Source organism: Triticum urartu, chromosome 1A (genome assembly GCF_056163025.1).
Source record: "Triticum urartu cultivar PI428250 chromosome 1A, HENAU_Tu73, whole genome shotgun sequence".
Classification (NCBI taxonomy): Eukaryota; Viridiplantae; Streptophyta; class Magnoliopsida; order Poales; family Poaceae; genus Triticum; species Triticum urartu.
In genome coordinates, this window is record NC_141873.1 from 463,165,748 (window position 1) to 463,182,015 (window position 16,268).

A 16,268-nucleotide genomic window follows, 5' to 3' on the forward strand; every position below is an offset into this window, starting at 1 on the left:
GCTCTGGAGCAATAGAGCCCGTAGTCAATCAGTAAAAGAGGACATTCAGTTCTAGTGCCACAAAATTACCACATAGTGTGAACCTAGGCATGATGTAATTTTCCTCCTCTTCCTTTTCTCCTATCCTGTTTCTGTTTCACTTGTGCTTTGCACCTGGGTGCAATGGCCAAGTTTTGCTCTGTACTTGTTACCACAACAGGCTTTGCCTGCTTTGAAATATAAGGTTGGCAGTCTGCCACCTTTCCGTTTCAAAAAATATATATTTTAAAGTATGGATTCGCTCATTTTGCTCCGTATGTAGTCACTTGTTAGAATCTCTAGAAAGACTTATATTTGGGAACAGATGGAGTATGTGGGAGTATCCTCAAAAAAATGTGAGAGTACAATATTTATTGGGCCCCTTTGTAATTGGTGCTAAATTTTGACCAAAGATTTAACTGACAAAATGTTAGTGCATGTTAACAAAAATTATATCGTTTGATTCGTATTTGAACATAGTTTTCAATTATGTTATTTTTTGTGACATGCATGAACATTTGGTTAATTAAATTTATAGTCAAAATTTGGCAAGGTGCATTAAATCAACACATGCAAGTATCAAAAGGAGAGTCACGGCATGCATGCATGCGTTGTAATTAATGCATCGATAAACGCAAATTATTGAAATATATCGAGTGCAGTGCTTTGATGTGTGGCGTCAACTCGTACAAGACCGAGAAGTTTGATTACTACAACGCCCTCTCGCCTTAATCGCACCTGCCTTTGGCTGCATGACAGGTGGGCCACCCACCTGATGTAATATATTGCATGCTTAGATGTAAGTTCGAACTGTTTATCATATCAGCAGGGCTTGTTTGACGATTCTTGGTGCTAGTAGGCTAGCTATTGTGCCAGCTATAGTACTTGCAAAACACTCACCAATGAGAAACGTTGGGGCTGATGAGGTCGTGGTACGCTTATACTTATCCTTCGTCGATCGGCCAATAGCCCAAGCTCCTAAAATTATAGGCTTAGCGACCGATCAGACAATAGTCAACACGGATATATTCAGGCCTCATTTGGTTCATAGGGTAGGAAAATCGTAGCAAAAGTACAGAGACATACAACACAAAATCATAGTAGTACAGAGACATACTCCCTCCGTTCCAAAATAGATGACTCAACTTTGTACTACTAACTTTGAAAGGGAGGGAGTACAAATCCTAGGTGGGCTAGTTTGGCCTAGTGGGTTTCAGTGATATGACGTGGTATAGTGCCCTCAAGTCTTCGTGTGTGGTAGCAGTATTGCGGGTACAGTAAGTTTTCTTGAAGAAGCGGAATTCAACGAAGTCATGATGGTTCCTTCATCCGACCAACTTACAGCAGGAAAGGTTGGGACTGCGCTACGGCCGGGGTGGACCAGGATAATTTTGTGCATGGCAGGTGGACCAGAATGGTTGACGTCCCACATGTCGGCGAATGGAAAGTATTCTTTTCCGATATAGAGGACGAGCAACGAGTATTCATTGTTTATTTTTGATGAAAGCTATTGTCTCCATTGTTACGACGGAGGAGTGTGAAACACGGCAGCCCAGTGAACTTGGCATGTGCACCACTCCCTCCTTCCTTATGTAATACTACCATAGTGTTGACTATAAGGTTGGCTATAAAGGTTACAACTTTTTCTCACATTCTCTCTATCTATTTCCTCTCAAATGTTTTTTACCTTTCTTTTTTTAGACACAATTGTTTTTTATGCCTCTTTTTTTAGAATTAGTTTTTTTATACCTAGGAGCACGTGTAGAGACGGGATCTTGCAGAGCCCACTCCTTGACTTTGTCAATGCCTCTCTCTCCTCCACATAAGCGGGCTTATATGCCAGTATTTTACTGGTACTACGTACTTGCTATGAATGCGGGCAGCTGGTGTCTGAGGGGGAGGGCTTGGAAGCGGCCCGGACTCCCGCATGGCCCACCTCACATTATCACCATATATTTCTTGGAGTCCGTGTGCGGCGGGCGGGCGATCTCTTCTCCCTCCCCCGTCTCTCTCTTCTCAGCCGACGCCCGCTGAGCGATTAGATTTCGGCTATCGACGGTTTATTCAATTGCAGTCCCACATGTCAGTGAAATTAAAAGACAAGACAACGCGTGTCCCTTATGGTGAGCGGCGTGCGAGCCGGACTGTCGGGGGTGCGACGCGTACGAGTCGTAAGTGTGCCACCTTTTCTTTTGAACTTGCAAAGCGAAACATTTTCGTGCGATCGATCGATAGAAATCCAGAACAAAATGACGAGGGTGGTGCTTTCCCGCGCGTTAGGCGAGCTAGTTTGAGTGATATGACGTGCTACAGTGCAGTCCACTTGCTCCATTTTTATGTAAGGAAGAGTTTACACTCTTACTACGTGGGAGCAGCGCGAAACACGACGGATCTGATTTTGATCGAGGGATAACTATTCCCTGCCAAATAATGGAGCACTATTAATCTCCAGCACTGGCCCACAAATTTACACCGGCATCTGTCCGAGGAAACTGATGGATGCCATCCAATGCTGCCCGCATACCTTTCGACAACTATATGAACTAACCGGATGAAATTCATGCAAACAAAGCAAATTTCAAATTAACCAGATGAAATTCATTACATTTTGAAAACTTTTCCTACAAACTGGACAAAATTCATTACATATTTTGCACCAACCGTACTAAAACCTACTGTAAACCTAATCTAAACGATCGCCGGCGCCCGATCACCATGTCCGCCCATGAACCCGAGAAAGTCGGCCGTTGCCTTTGCCTCCTCCTCATCCACCTCGATAACCTCCTCCTCCAGAGCACAAGGTTCTGAAGATTTCCGCTAGCACGTCGCTGTCAAGCGGCTAATCGGCCGCCGGTGTTTATCCCACCAAGCTTGGCGTCGACTGAGTGGAGGAGCGGTGGCCTTCCTGGGACTAGAGCGGTGGCGACCTACCGTGTACTACTCTTCATCGCTGCCAGTTGCGCCCGCGCACGCGCGCCGGCTTCGTGGTAGTGGCGGCGGAGGGCGGCCAGGGGGGAGCCGGCGATCTCCTTCGTTTGCTCCTGCGACAGTATGTCCAAGAGAGCTTTGGAGTGCGCCCGAAGTGGAGCCGCCGATGTCTTTCGTCTGCTCCTGCGATAGTACGTCCAAGAGAGCTTTGGAGTTCCAGGAGGCCATGGTTGGAGTGGTGCCGACAGAAGGAAGGGACCGGAGGAGAATGAGTGTGGGTCTTTGGCTATGGCTGGGTGCTGGGGCTCGAGTTAGTATAGCAGGCGAATGGCAATGAGCCGCGGAAGACGGATGGACGGCTCGCGCCGGAGTAGGTTCGTCGGGCATGAATGCGGACGCTGCTTCAGTGACTTAACTGCAGGTGCGTTGGGTCACTGACATGTGGGCCCAACGGGCATCAGGCCCGCATGTCAGTGACAGACCAACTGCACCTGCATTTAAGTCTAGTGAATGCGGCATTGACGTTCTGAAGAGACGGTGACCGTTTCAGGCGGGAAGCACGCGCTAGCGATGGAAGGGGTTTCGGTAGGCCAGGGCGGTCAGATGCTGACATGGTGGTAAAATGTGAACTCATGGATGACGAGCCTTTGAGGTGTATGCGGTAAGTATTGACAACCAGGCGTCCATGCAACCGGTCTTGTCGCCAGCTAGCCTTCGACGACCATCAATAGACACCACACAACCATGCATAACTTATGAATAATGGACGAATCGATCAGACACACACTCGTGTGTAGTGGCACTATGATCGGTTGCTCACGATAGTACATACTCCGTACCATAGTACCCTCTCTAGCTAGGCTGTTTTATATATTGTCGTTGTGATGGACGATATACATGAGCAAGGCGCCGAGTCCCGAGTATGACCGTTGGTGTTGAGCCAGGTGAATACATGCTTGGCGTTCACGGAGGCCTCCATCAAACGTATAAACAGTAATGTCAGGCACCGTCGGGGCGCGCAGGTGACAGGCTCGCCATTTGCGTTGCGCCCTGAGCAAGACTTTAATTGAGAGGGCGACGTGCATACATTAGCATGGTTTGACAGCGTGAGCGTGAGTGTCTGCACGCGTACATGCTACTTGCCTCTATGGATGGTGTGCCCTAATGTGTGCATCATGTATAATATAATGATCAAAGTGAGCTATCAACACAAGTTCGATGACCGCCAATGCATTTTACTCGGTAATAAATGGCCAGGATTGAAGGGGAATCCAAATTTCCTTCGTCTTCCATCCTTGAGCTCTTGACAAACCAATGCACTATACGGTTTTCCGGCCACTCCACCCAGAGCTCTCACCAAGCGTCGTTCATGCCACCGCACGGCACACTAACCGGTAAGGAAGCGATGGCATCCCTCCGCGCTGAGTTCCTCGCCGCCCACGACCGCACACAAAATGGTAGGGAAGCGCTAGCATCCCGCCGTGCCGACTTTATCGCCACTCGCGACCTCACACCTACGTGGGCGGAATTTGAAGCTTCCAAGGCCGAATGGGCGGTAGAGCAAGAGGCGGCCAAAGCCGCACAGAGGGAGAGGAGAAGTCAGAAAGCACTCAAGAAAAGAGAGGCCCGCCGCCACAAGAAAGAAGAGTACGCACGCGCTGCTGCGGAGAGGTCGACGAAGATCCAAGCATGGTGGGGTGTCGCCGACAAAGCCGGGAAGGAGAATGACGTTGTCTGTCTAGCGTGTGAGAAGTAGTAGTACTAGTAGTTAGCGTGTGTGTCTGTGTATGAGTACGAGCATGTACCAGTACTACTATTTACTACTGTAGTTTTTAGAGCAAATTACCAGTACATTAGCCTAGACTCAATGGAAAAATTCCTATCCTATGCATCAAATGTCATCTCTTTCTCTATAGGAATTGAGATGCATGTCATCTCACTTCCTATGATTTTCATATTCCTATAAAATTCCTATCCTATGAATGAAAGGAGGCCTCTGCTGGAGTAACTATTGTAGCTAGCAGTACTGCTAGTACAGTAGTTTTCTTCAAGAAGCGGAATTCAACGAAGTTATGATGGTTCCTTCGTCCGAGCAACTTCATAGTGGGAAAGGTTGGGCCTGTGATTTGATGGCTCATTAGTCATTATTACTGCGGCGCGACGACCGGGGTGACTCTCCCTTGGAGTTCTGCGTGCATGGCAAGTGGACCGGGATGGTTGATGTCCCACATGTTGGCGAACGGAAGTATTCTTTCCGATATCGAGGAGGAAGGAAACCGCGTGGTATTGTATCACTACTGATTTATATTTTTTTTCTTCTGATGAATGCTAGAGTTTCAACTCTTACGATGAAGGAGTGCCAAACACGTCACGTGCTGGATGTCCCACACGTCAGCGAAAGGAGTGGAACATGAACAACGTGGTAGAGCGTCTCCACTTCTTCCACTTCTGGGTCGGAGACCACACGTAGTAGTACTAGTGGTATGAACGATACAAAGTGCGACTCGGAGAGAAAGACACGTCTAGTTGGAAGGTCTCGGGGCATACACGTAAACAAATATAAAACCTAATATGTGCCTCCAATTAATATAGTACTAGTAGAGTACTTAGGCACATACTCCATAACATCACCGTGCATTGCACATACAACATTTAGTGGTACATAGTAAGAGACAAATGCCTATATGCCACACATGTTCATACTATTTGTGCCTTTCTACTTCACTTACTATGCTACATTACTCAGATTCGTACGTCCACTCCTGGGTACATGTCCGTCTCGTAGTTCCAGTCCCACGTGTTCTTCATAGATGGAACGATCCATATCATCGCAGTTAGTGTGGCTCCCTACGGCGGAGACTCATCCAAACTATGGCCAGCCTCGACGCGGAGCAGTCGCGTGCATCGGGAAGCGGCGCTCTCTCGGCCGTCGCGCTGCTTCAAAGCTGGCGCCAGTGAGAGGTCGCCTCCGCTCTGCCCGGGCATTAATGCCGCACTGACGCTCCACGACGATGCTGACCGTTTCACGCGGGAAGCGCGCGCTGGCAAGGGAGTATTGGCTTTGAACCATTTCATGTGTAGTACTGGTATTTTGCAAAACTACTCAATTATTGCATTCAGTTTCCTAAGAAATTGTGGTAAAAACGTTACTCCACAGCCCGCTTCCCTTCTCCTTCTTCCACCGCCCGCGCACGTCCGCGGGAAGCGACCGGTGCTACCTCTTGAGCACTGCGTTGGTTTTCCCTTGAAGAGGAAAGGGCGATGCAGTAAAACAGTGTAAGTATTTCCCTTAGGTTTTGAGAACCAAGGTATCAATCCAGTAGGAGACCACGCGCGAGTCACCTCGTACCTACACACACAAATAAGAACCTCGCAACCAACGCGATAAAGGGGTTGTCAATCCCTTCACGGCCACTTGCAAGAGTGAGATCTGATAGAGATGATAATGATAAGATAAATATTTATGGTATTTTTATGATATAGATTGAAAGTAAAGATTTCAAATAAAGTAGATGGGAAACTTGTATGATGGAGAATAGACCCGGGGGCCATATGTTTCACTAGTGGCTTCTCTCAATATAGCATAAGTATTACGGTGGGTGAACAAATTACTGTCGAGCAATTGATAGAAAAGCGAATAATTATGAGAATATCTAGGCATGATCATGTATATAGGCATCACGTCCGTGACAAGTAGACCGAAATGATTCTGCATCTACTACTATTACTCCACACATCGACAGCTATCCAGCATGCATCTAGAGTATTAAGTTCATAAGAACAGAGTAACGCCTTAAGCAAGATGACATGATGTAGAGGGATAAACTCATGCAATATGATGTTAACCCCATCTTGTTATCCTCGATGGCAACAATACAATACGTGTCGTTTCCCTTTCTGTCACTGGGATCGAGCACCACAAGATTGAACCCAAAGCTAAGCACTTCTCCCATTGCAAGAAAGATCAATCTAGTAGGCCAAACCAAACTGATAATTCGAAGAGACTTGCAAAGATGAAGCAATCATACATAAAAGAATTCAGAGCAGATTCAAATATTGTTCATAGATAAACTTGATCATAAACCCACAATTCATCGGATCTGGACAAACACACTTCAAAAGAAGATTACATCAAATAGATATCCAAGAGAATCGAGGAGAACTTTGTATTGAGATCCAAAGAGAGAGAACAAGCCATCTAGCTACTAGCTATGGACCCGAAGGTCTGAAGTAAACTACTCACACATCATCGGAGGGGCCATGGAGTTGATGTAGAGGTCCTCCGTGATCAATGACCCCTCCGTCGGAGCTTTGGAAAAGGCCCCAAGATGGGATCTCTTGGGTACAGAAGGTTGCGGCGGTGGAAATAGGGTTTTGTGGTGCTCCTGGATGTTTGCGGGGTACGTGGATATATATAGGAGGAAGAAGTACGTCGGTGGAGCAACGATGGGCCCACGAGGGTGGAGGGCGCGCCCCCCTGCCTTGTGGGCACCTCGTTGATTGCTTGACGTCCACTCCAAGTCTCCCGGATCACGTTTGTTCCAAAAATCATGTGACACCCCTAATTTGACCGTACACTAATCATACACGCAAATGTGTATGATTAAGATCAAGGACTCATAGGAAGATATCACAACACAACTCTAGACACAAATTGAAAATAATACAAGCTTTATATTACAAGCCAGGGGCCTCGAGGGCTCGAATACATAAGCTCGAATACACAAGAGTCAGCGGAAGCAACATTATCTCAGTACAGACATGAGTTAAACAAGTTTGCCTTAAGAAGGCTAGCACAAAAACAACATCGATCGAAAAGGCAAGGCCTCCTACCTGGGAGCCTCCTAACTACTCCAAGTCGTCAGCGGCCGTCACGTAGTAGTAGGCACCCTCGGGGTAGCAGTAGTCATCAGTGGTGTTGTCTGGCTCCTGGGATCCGTCATCTGGTCGCAACAATCGGGTATATGGGAAAAAGAGGTAGCAAAGCAACCGTGAGTACTCATCCAAAGTACTCGCAAGACTTACATCAGATCTAAACTAAGTATGCATCTGTATCAAAGGAAATGGGCTGTATCTGTGGACTAAAATGCAGAATGCCAGAAAAGAAGGGGAAAGCCTAGCCTATCGAAGACTAGCATCTTCAAGCATCTTGCAGCATATAGAAGAGTACAGATCAACATAATGTAAAGTAGTAGTAGTGTTATCAACCTCGGCCAGAGATCCTTTCTCGACTCCCTGCGAGAAAGCAATCCCAGAGCCATACTATCCATTTCTCATCTCAAGTATCCAATTCTAGTTGTATCGATCGGGATACAACTCCAAGTGTTCGTTATCGTAGGACAGGCTATCAATAGATGTTTTCTTCCCTGCAGGGGTGCACCAACTTACCCACCACGCTTGATTAACTCCGGCCGGACACACTTTCCTGGGTCATGCCCGGCCTCGACCAAACAATACGCCGCAACCCGACCTAGGCTTAATAGAGAGGTCAACACGCCGGACTAAACCTATGCCCCCAGGGGTCTTGGGCCATTGCCCCGGGAACTCCTGCACGTTGCGTGGGCGGCCGGTGAGTAGACCTAGCTACCTCCTTAAAAAGGCAGGAGCTTACGAGTCCAACCCGGCGCGCGCCGCTCAGTCGCTGATGTCTATTAAGCTTTGGCTGATGCATACGACGCAGAATGCCCATACAATGCCCATGTGATGGTTAGTGCTATCAGGCCAGAGGCCCCTCAGATCAAATATCTAAATCGTAGTGGATTAGGAGCACGCGGTAACGAGCAGAGACTCATGATTGATGTGACAGCGCCGCCCTGTCTCGAGTACTTGTGGCAAGGGCTAAGAATTCCCGGCCACACCTTGTAAGTATCTCGCGGGCACCTTCCAGGTCAACCCGACTCCACATCACTCGCTGTTAAGCTCGCGTGGGTACCCCTCAGGGCCGACCCGTCTTTAGTAATTATGGCTCAGTGCAAAGTCATAGTAACCATAGTAACTATGTGTCTAACACCAAGGGGAAAACCCGAGGAATCACCCCCGGTGAATTCCACTCGATGTTATCATCAAGGTGAACGTAAGAGGATCCACCCTCGAGGTTCACACTTGAGGGGTTGCACGACAGAGCCGTATCGGAAGTGGTTAAGGAGGAAATCACCCTCGATAACCTCGACCGTATAGCTACACTATAGAGGTCTCATCAGGAGTGATGTAAGAGGTTCCACCATCGGCACTCGATGGTAACTCTCCAGAGTCGTACAACTAGGGGGGGGGGTGATGTGTGGTGTCGGGGCCTGGACGTTGATCACGTTGATCGAGTCATCGAACATAAAGCGAGGTAACTGGGACAAGGTGGGGGTCACTGATGGATCACTAAACAACCTATACTAAGCAGTTTAGGATAAGCAGGTAAGGTATGAAAGCAGGTAACAAAAACAGGCTATGCATCAGAGTAAGATCATATAGAAAGCAGTAGCAGTTCTAATGCAAGCATGAGAGGGAAAGAAATGGGCGATATCAGAATGCTCAAGGGGGGTTTGCTTGCCTGGTTGCTCTGGCAAGGAGGGGTCGTCATCGACGTAGTCGATCACAGGGGCAACATCGGTCTCGGGCTCTGCCGGAGAGAAGAGGGGGAAGAAACAGTAAATATAAAGCAAACATAGCATCACAAGCATAACGTGGCAATATGCTATGCCGGGTGTGACCTAAAGTATGGCTACACGATATAGGTGAAGGGGGAATTCAACCGGGAACGTTTTCCCGGTTCCGGACCTGTGTCAGACAAAAGACCGGAGGGGGAATGTTCCATGTTCAGCATGCTAGGGGCATGTGACAGATGAACGGACCGCGAATTCGAATTCATCTCATCGTTTTGAGCAACTTTCATGTATAAAACTTTTTCATCCGTGTTACGGATTATTTCCTATGAATTTCCGAAGTTTAAACAATATTATGAAATTATTATTAAATCTAAAATGGGGGGTTATTGCATCAGCATGACGTCATCATGACGTCAGTAGTCACAGAGTTGACCAAAGTCAACCCTGATGCGTGGGGCCGTTCTGTCATAGTCTAACAACTAATTAACAGTTTTAATTAACTAATCAAGTTAATTAGGTACTAAATAGATTTGATTAAGTTAATTAATTACCTATTTAATTATTTAATTAACTAATTACTTATTTTTTTAGTTTTTAAAACACATTTTATTTTTAAATGTTTTGGGGGCGGGCCCCACTATCATAGGCCCATCTGGCCAGGGCGGGGCCCCCTGTGGTCAGCGACCCAGGGTGGGGCGGCGGCTGTGGCCGGCCAGCCACGGCTGTGCCGCGTGCACGCGGCCACTGGGCGAAGCCAGGGCACGATGAGGCTGGCCGGAGCAGCGGCCAGGGCTCCGGCGGCCAGGGGCGGAGCAGCAAGCTGCAGTGGTGGGGACACGCAGGGCCGATGGCCAGGGGTGCGGCCATGGAGCCTCGGGCGCGAGCGGAGCAGCGTGCGGGCGACGGATGGCGCGGCGCAGCAGTGGTGGTGGCTGGAGGCCAAAGTCAGGCCACGGCGTGAGCGCGTCGAGCGTGACAGGGCGCGGGATGGGCGTGGCCGGAGCATGGCACGCGTGCGCAACGAGGAAGGAAAGGGGGAGGCGGAGGCCGTGGGCCTCATCGGCGATGGAGGAAAGCAGGGGCGGCGAGGCTCGGGGTCGACCGACGATGGAGAGGCGGGGAGGTGTTCCGGCGGCAGGGTCGGGGGGAGGTGGCGCCGGCGATCCGGCACACAGCGGCGGGGTGGAAGGGGTCGGGGCGATGAGCGGTTTCGGGTCGGGCGCGCCACGCGGGAGGAGAAGGGGGGGACGAGGCGACGACGGGGTAGCGCCGGGCAGCGTCGGCGAGGTGGCACCGGCGTGGTGGCGCCGTGGGATGGGCGGCGGCGTCATGGTGAAGAGGTTGGGGCCCTCTTGCCTGATCCAAATGGTGGGAGGGGAGAGAGGCATGGGGGAAGCGAGTGGGGGGGGGGAGTGGGGGTGGTTAGCGCTAGGGTTTGGGTCGGGGTGGGATAAGGGAGGCGACTGGGCCGGCCAGCTGGGTTGGGCCGGTTGTCCAAGGCCCAGGTGGGCAGTGGGGGTTTCCTTTTTTTGGGGTATTTTTTTATTTATAGCAGCGCATCTCAAGCCTGTTATAAAAAGATATTCCTCCACCAATATTACTTATGATTTATTTGCAACAACTTGAACATTTTAGATTTCATGTCTGACAATTATGAATTTTTGACTTTAGATTAGAATTGAATTTGAATTGTGATTTGGATCAAGTGAAGATTAGCAACAGTAACATGGTGACATGGCACCATTAACAGGGGATTACTGTAGCATGACACTGGGGGTGTTACAAATATCCTCCACTACAAGAAATCTCGTCCCGAGATTTAAGTGAGGAAGTAAAGAGTAACTTCGGGAGAACTGGCCCTTATAGGGTTAATTATCTGGTGAACAATTCAGGGAATGAGGCAGAAGTATCTCTCGAGTTGAAACTTAATAAAACATCGAGAGAATTAAAGTAGGGATGAGAATTTTCAAGCCGTAGGCAAATGTTCGATGCCTGAAACAGACGGTGAGAGGGGCTCAGAGCAACGAAATAAATATCGCGCCTGACACCGAAATAGTATAAGTGAGGGAAGGTGTCTCATAAAATACATACAAAGCCAAGTGTAAACTATACTTCAGAATCAAGGTCGTACAGGAGAGTCAAATTTCGATCCTGGGGAACTATGGGTTATGGGCCCACCATGTGGGTTAAAAGTAGGAAGGGCGATGATAGCAAGGCATGTCAGAGCATAGACTGTCAGTTATGTTGGCAACAACGTTGGTACCAAGGGCGAGGGACAAAGAGAACCATTTTCCTGCTCGTTGAACGAGGCGGACCAATAGGCAAAGTTCTTGTCCATCGGTGGCTACCGGAATGCCACCATCAATAGTAACACGGGTATTCTGACTAAGTAGTACATCGAGGTGTTTATAAAAGCAGTGACATATTACTGCTTAGATCATATAAACCTCAAGAAGGTTAAAGAGAACAATGGAAAGGAAAATGTGATTATCAGATTAAACAGAACAATGGAAAGGAAAATGTGTTTAAACACATATTTCAGGGGTATATCCTTCCCAAGAACAAGCAGAGTATGATATCCAAGACCGGGTAGAAGGTAGAAAACCACTTAGGTAAGGGGAGAGGAATTTCATGACGTTACCCATAAAGTGGTGTTTGGGTAATTGAGCAGGAAACATTTAGCATTGGGCTTCAAATGTTCCTGTTGAAAATCGGAGTACCACAGAAAAGCTTCGAGATAGCATTGACATGGTCTTCAAGCAAGGTCGGACTTTGGATAGTCAAAGGATTCATCAGGAACAACTTATTGAATAAGTCTTACAATTTCCTTCTGGAAGAATGGATAACTTTGCTAAAAAGGAAGAACTATAACAATAGTTCCTCCGGCCAGGTGTGCTAGGCATGACATCACCTTACCGAGTCATACAAAGACCAATGTCATAACTCCTGAAAATATGTTCCAACCATCATATCTGACCGAGATTCAGATCTGATTGGTGTCAGGATACCCCATACTCAGGATGCGTGAGAAGAAGGTGCAACACCTATTGTCGAGATGACATTGTAAGATTCTTAGGAAATGAACTATGGAAGAGAGTTTCGAAACAAGAGTTCATCATTAAACCAATGAGAGAATGAGGGGTGGCTGATGGTCTCAGCGATAATTCATTGGGATTTCCAAAAACATGGATTTCCACAATTATGTGAACAAGGAGATAACATTAGTCATATAAAATGATATAATGAGGTATGCTCAAGGAAAACATACAGAATTTAACAATGATAGAAGGGTGCACCCGGAAATCTGGACTAGGTAGCACGATCAATGTTTGAATGATGATCCAATAAGCAATAGACTTAGAATGAAACTATCGACCATTAACTTCAAAGCAATAGAGTTGCTATAAGTTTTGAAATTTACACCTCTCAGTCCATTTGCCGGTATTCCGGTTAGAAACAACACGGGGACCAAGAAGGAATGGTGATGGTGAGAAGTATCACTCATATCTAGAACTCTCAAGAGGTGGTGAAATTCCGACAACATTCTTGACCTAAAAGGTGGTAATATTCCAAGCTAAAGAAGAACAAACGCTGGATAGCAAGGAACTCAAGGTATAACACAAAACATGAACAAGTTTGTGTTGGAGGGGGGCAATAAAGTTGCATATGATAACACAAATCTTCGAGGGGCAAGGATGGTATTTCTCATCAAGAATTCAATTGATATCCTAGAAGAAGTCAAAATGTTGATGATGATCACAACAAATTTTGTCGAGATATTTCATGAAGACATAATCGATCAGAGATGACGTCAAGTCAAAGGAATGATGAAGCAAGAGGTTATTGGAACCACAGTTACGTCACAAACTCGAAATCAAGCTTGTTGTATAAGGTGAAAGGTATGACGAGGAAGATTGACGTAAGCTTAGCTATCGTCACAATTGGTGCTCTGAGAATAAGGACCAGGTAGCATAGTTAAAATCAGCATAGTAATGATATAGCCAATCCTGCTAGGAATGATGTGATCGAGTTCAAACCCGTAAGCAATGATGGTTAATAAGAGTTGTTGAATCGTAGTGCAGACTCGATTCAGTTATCAGTGTTCTCAAGTGACTAATAACTCATAACCCGACGAAAGATTGGAATCGGTGAGAATTAATTTTAGATGAAGAACTCATAAGGAGTTATGTAGTCCCATGATATTCTCGAGATACCAGGGTGTAATGCTAGACGGTAGATCAAAGTGAAGGTTGGACTGGTGTTTTGATCCATAGAAGACAAGTGCTTAAACTTGTCCGAGAAATGGAATCAAAGGGGAACAATCATGGTCAGAACCACAGTTGTAAAGGATCAAATCCTAGATATAAGATGATCTTATACCAAGGGGATAATTACTTTTAAGAGAAGCTTCCATGATAAGATCTACATTGTGTCCATGGGCATGAACACAAAGTTCAAGGTCGACTCCCACTTCTTCAATGCATATCATTTCATTTACTTCTCACTTTCGATGAAGTTGTAGTGTTGAAATGTTATGTGGCAAACCACCAGAAGAGTAAGACTCGTTAAAACTCTCGGGTTCAAACGGATTATGGGAGGCGTAGGTTCAACCCATAGGGGCATATTAGGAACATATACCACAAACTTGAAGAGTAAATAACACTAGCTCGGGAACAGAGCATGGTTGACAAAAGCAGGGGATACAATTTACCAAAATCATTATGTATCCAATGAAAGGCTCACAGGTTTAATGAATATGAAGGGCGGTGTCGGACAAAATCCAACAAAGGATCTGGTGGTCCATAAGGGATCTGATGTGAGTATCGGTACTCAACAAGAGGAAGAAAGAATGCATGGAGATCAGATTAAAGAAACAATTGACTAACTCAAAGCTCAAATGCAAAGGAATTATGAATTCCAGGACAAGGAATCAGAAGCAATGCTCTGATTAGGGATGGATAAGTTAAATAGCCTTAGGGGTACAATCGATGGCAATTTGTTTGGTCGAGATCCAGCTCATGTTTGAAAAGGCGTCTGAGCCGAAGGATGAATTCTAGGTTTTGGTTGAGGATTGCGAGCATTCGTAATTTGTTGAATCGATGGACTCAAGATGATATTGACAAAGGATGCCAATAAGATTACTATACTTATCGGATTAACCATAATGCAAGCAAGTAAAATTTCAAGAGCAATAAGTTGCTGAGGATTTTTGGAAGATCAAATAGTATCTCAAAGACTTCGGTGAAACACATGAACAACTGGGGAGAAACAAATCCTCGGTGTGTGTGAGGATTAATTTGTAGGTGTAATCAGGTGACAAGGAACTGCAAGGCAGTAGGCACAAGGATTCCCGGACAACGAGTAATTCGGGATATCTTGTAATAACAAGAGTAACTGGGGACTAAGGTAAGAATGGCAAGTGCATGTAGTTATCTATATGGGTTGACGGTGGAAGGGAATTGCAAAGGCAATGAGCACAAGTTCTCGGGATAACATCGGAGAGTATCTTCTAAATCTTCTGGTGTAGCAGGCGATCATCTGTAATAAGGGGCTCTCCGGAAGGAAGTAATTGCGAGAACCTAGAGTTAGAGTTAGCAAAATCTTTTAACCCAAATAGAAGAGAGTTCAGAGTCCCAGAGTAAAGATCGAGGAGTAAAAGATCCTAAGACCACCCAAATGGTGACGTGGACCCATAAGACACACAACCATGTTAGTAAAAGTTTTCTAATGGCTAGACTCGACTTCGTCCAAGGAGTGTGGAAGGGGGATTCCTACACGCAGTCGGCTCTGATACCAACTTGTGACGCCCCCGATTTGATCGTACACTAATCATACACGCAAATGTGTACGATCAAGATCAAGGACTCACGGGAAGATATCACAACACAACTCTAGACACAAATTGAAAATAATACAAGCTTTATATTACAAGCCAGGGGCCTCGAGGGCTTGAATACATAAGCTCGAATACACAAGAGTCAGCGGAAGCAACATTATCTGAGTACAGACATGAGTCAAACAAGTTTGCCTTAAGAAGGCTAGCACAAAAACAACATCGATCGAAAAGGCAAGGCCTCCTGCCTGGGAGCCTCCTAACTACTCCAAGTCGTCAGCGGCCGTCACGTAGTAGTAGGCACCCTCGGGGTAGTAGTAGTCATCAGTGGTGTTGTCTGGCTCCTGGGATCCGTCATCTGGTCGCAACAATCGGGTATATGGGAAAAAGAGGTAGCAAAGCAACCGTGAGTACTCATCCAAAGTACTCGCAAGACTTACATCAGATCTAAACTAAGTATGCATCTGTATCAAAGGAAATGGGCTGTATCTGTGGACTAAAATGCAGAATGCCAGAAAAGAAGGGGAAAGCCTAGCCTATCGAAGACTAGCATCTTCAAGCATCTTGCAGCATATAGAAGAGTACAGATCAACATAATGTAAAGTAGTAGTAGTGTTATCAACCTCAGCCAGAGATCCTTTCTCGACTCCCTGCGAGAAAGCAATCCCAGAGCCATACTATCCATTTCTCATCTCAAGTATCCAATTCTAGTTGTATCGATCGGGATACAACTCCAAGTGTTCGTTATCGTAGGACAGGCTATCAATAGATGTTTTCTTCCCTGCAGGGGTGCACCAACTTACCCACCACGCTCGATTAACTCCGGCTGGACACACTTTCCTGGGTCATGCCCGGCCTCGGCCAAACAATATGCCGCAACCCGACCTAGGCTT